The sequence below is a fragment of the Halyomorpha halys genome, unplaced genomic scaffold (assembly GCF_000696795.3).
Source record: "Halyomorpha halys isolate HHAL.00 unplaced genomic scaffold, Hhal_1.1 Scaffold436.1, whole genome shotgun sequence".
NCBI classification, from domain to species: Eukaryota; Metazoa; Arthropoda; class Insecta; order Hemiptera; family Pentatomidae; genus Halyomorpha; species Halyomorpha halys.
In genome coordinates, this window is record NW_027107600.1 from 501,779 (window position 1) to 505,681 (window position 3,903).

At 29.6% G+C, this 3,903-nt stretch overlaps 1 long non-coding RNA gene across 1 annotated transcript; it reads right to left on the reverse strand.

The window, feature by feature from the left end:
• Window positions 1-501: 501 nt before the first annotated feature.
• Window positions 502-2,941, reverse strand: LOC106682715 (uncharacterized). Its single transcript, XR_001343473.3, has 3 exons — window positions 2,640-2,941; window positions 762-820; window positions 502-673 (listed from the first exon to the last, which is right to left on the reverse strand). It is a non-coding gene; the product is annotated as an uncharacterized lncRNA (long non-coding RNA).
• Window positions 2,942-3,903: the final 962 nt, after the last annotated feature.

Here is a 3,903-nt window from a genome sequence, read left to right on the forward strand (position 1 = left end):
ATAACTATTTATTAATTTTTATAACTATTGGAAATTAAATAAAAATAAATTAATTAAAAATATCTATTTATTTATTTTTTATGTCATTTTGCATATATTTATTGTTAGATTTACTTTCATTTTATTCCACCCTATTTTAGATAAAGAAATATTTATACTCTACCTTTATTGACCGCTACCCTTTCTTCCTCCAATCTACTTCATACGGTCATTTCCCTAACTGGTAATTGAGGGGTCTCTCCATTTACACCCCCTCATTTTTAATTTCCATTACTTCTTATTACTCCTCTTTATGTCACTATTTGTATGCTACTGTCTGATTATTTTTTAATTAGTTTATATTATCATTTATCTTTATTATTCTTTTCTATATTGCAAAATTCGTGTTTTCAGAACTCTTATCCTCATTTCTACCTGTTAACCATCCCACATTCTTCCTTTTACATTACATTTTTATGTAATCTATAATAACAATTTACCTGTTACGCTTACCATTTAAAACTTTTTTTTTTTCACGAACTGGCCAGCAAGGACCACGCGAATATCATTTTCAATTCATCCTCGCACCTTCCGCCTTCCTTCTACTCCAATACCCTTCTTCCTCCTGGACTGTTCCTGCCGCTCTTTCTCAGTCCATTTTCTCCTTCGACTCTCCTTCTTAATCACAAGAAACCTATTTACCACTTTATTAGGTTAGTAAATAATTTTTATTATTCTATTTTAATTTTTTGATTGTTTTCATATCACTCTTTTACCCTTACATAAACTCTACTCTTGTATCTTTTTATTGTAGTCTTGATGAAGAACTTGAAGGTCGAAACTTCGGCAAAAAATAAATAAATTGATATTAGTATTTTTTCTTCCATCTCGTTCAATTTGTTTTTTCATCTAACAAATTAAAAGACTGTTTTATACCGGAAATGTGTATAGTGAATTCCCGCGAATTTCAGGATTAAATATGCATCATCGTTATATATATATGTATAGTAAAACTTTTTTTTCTTCCCTAGGATTATAAAAAGGCCCTGATAATCCAGAAGTATCTTACTTTTTTTCATTAAAGACGTAATCTACTAATCTTATCGGTTTGCTCTAATTCTTTCATTAGAAATGCAAACATCTGCCATGTTTATATCTTTTATAAAAACAATAAATAAAGAACAACTGTGAGACCTTTTTCAAAATAAATTTAAGATAATTTATTCAAAATTAATTCTATTTAGAACACTATATTTCAGTTGAATCTACACTAGAATGGTATAGCCTTATTTCTACCTTCTATTTTCTTTTGTTGTATTAATAAGAAATATTTAATTATTACGTATTAATTGTTATTCTATAAAATAATAATAAATATTTATTGAATTATATTTTCTTTTATGAGATACTAGCAGACCCGGAAATGCTTCTCTTTTGTTATATTTGAGGAAGTCAATACGTTAATTGAACATTACTGAAACTATCAATTAATATATAGATGAATTGATGAGACGGTAACTATAGAAACATATGGAATTAACTTCAAAATGATTGAACCAATATGATTTGCTGTTTATTAAAAAAAAAAAAAAATTGTTGCCCAAATTTACAGAAATCCTGTTTTTTATTTTGTTTTGTTTTTTTTATTTTTAGTGAATAAAAAATCAGTTAATAGAATCAATAATATTTTTCTCTTATTCTTTAGAAAGAGACGGATCGATTACATCGGCTTATAATAACATTTAAAAAATTTATACTTTTTGAGCTACGCGCCAAAAATGCTTAATTTTGTAAATAACTTTTTTCTTTACCGAAATAATTAGGTCAGCGTATATTCTTCCTGGATAAATCCTGAACATTTAGAAAAAAAACCTATTGCAATCGGATGAACGGTACGTGAAGTACAAATGAAAAAATATAATTGGTTTTCATATATTAAACAGTTTAAATTTTTGTTTGATGTAATCCACTTACGTCCATGTTTACGATCTAAATTTTCCAAAATAAAAATAAAATTTTGTTATTTAGGAATTTCATTGAAACTAACTGGAAGAAGATTTTAAGATGGAAACTCAAGAAATCAGTCCTGTCCTGAAATTAAAATTCGTATGATGAGTTTATAGTTGACCCTGGATTTGTATAATGATGAGAAGATGGTTAAGAGCACAAATAAATAAAAACATATTTATTAATAAATTATGAAAGTATGAATGGTGAAATTATGAATTATGGTGGTACTATGGTGAGAAAGTATGAAAATCAAACAATATACATAAAGAACAATAAAATAAGACATTGAGAAAATACAAAAAATAGGAAAATAGGAAGGACTAAGATTTAGGCTGATACATCGGATCTTAGTTTTGCCTATTTTTCATTTCACAGACCGCACCACAACCATCTCCTCCTTGTACGCTTTCCAATGTATATTATACATACTGTTACGGCAGGTAGAGGTTCAAAAGGAACCTTTACTAGCCCAACCGTGAAAAGAAAAGAATAGACGAATTTTGTTATTTTTGTATTTTTAAAGAAGTAAACATAATAAAAGGAACACAAAATATATAAAAATATACAAACTAGAAAAAAAAATAATGCTTAAAACTATCACAAAATTACATGAATTAAACGAGAGAGAAGAAAAAAAAGTCTTATATCACCGTTGATTGATGGGGCCCTGGTTGTGGTTGTTCTGATGGAGGTAGATCGACGTACGTCTGGCCGCCTTGTCCTCTTGGAGGATGAGCCGAAGTAGTCCGTTCGCCGTGGCTAAAATAATTTAAGCTGGCGCAGATGGCCAGAACGCTGGCAACTACGAGTATGTAGTGAGGAGACAATGGAGACTATATGTGTGCGCACACTGAGGCTCTAAGAAGTCGTCTGTCTATGTTCAGTATAAAAAACAACAGAGAGTAATTGCTTCGTGTTTTCGACTTAATAAAAATCACATGTTCCAATGATCGATTTGTGGACCATATGTTGGCCGCATCACATACAGTACAATATTTTTAATATAGACACAATATTATATATCGCAAATCTGTTTCATTTGGATAATAATTGTTACTCGTAAGCCATGATATGAGCGCGGTCGCTACGACCCGTATTTAATATTCTTGTAAACTATAACCGTAAGTGGTCTCCATCGCCTTCCCAGAACCATCGCAGTCTGTAATTCCTAGTCTCATATCGGAAATATGTCGTTATTCTTGATAATTCTCTTTGACCCTCTTCTCAAGAATGCTTTTCTCGCCTCAGGTTAACTTACTGACTAATATATAATTTTTGTTCACAAAGTTTTTTTTAATTTTTAGTTGTGTGTTGGTTGTTTAATTAGATAACCAGCCTTTCATATCTAGAAGTCCGGATTGTTGTTCTTTTGTTTCTGGTTAAAGTGTTGTATTATATTGTGCCTATATTAAAAATATTGTAGTGTATGTATAATGTAGGCCATTGGAAAATATACAAGCAGGAGATGGTTGGGGGTGCGGTCTGTGAAATGAAAAATAAACAAAACTAAGATCCGACGTTTCTGCCTAAGTCTCAGTCCTTCATAAGGGTTAGCCCCATTTTAATCCTTAATCCTATTTTACTATTTGTTATTATCTCTAATAACATAAATGTCTTCTTTCATTTTTTTATGTATATTGTTTAATTTTATATACGTTCCCATTCTATTTATAGTCCAAGAGAAAAAAAAAATGAATTATTTCATCCCAATTTCGGATTAAATTAATAAAAATTATATACAGTCAAGAGTCAAAATTGATAAGTCTGCTAACCATAGTAAGAAGGAATAAAAAATGGCAACTCGAGGTCTTTCAAGTAAAGAATATTGTGCATAATTTACTATTAAAAAAAGCTTCAATTTTTTACTTGCGCTAAACTAGATATGGAGTAAATGTCATTAAAAACTAAATATTG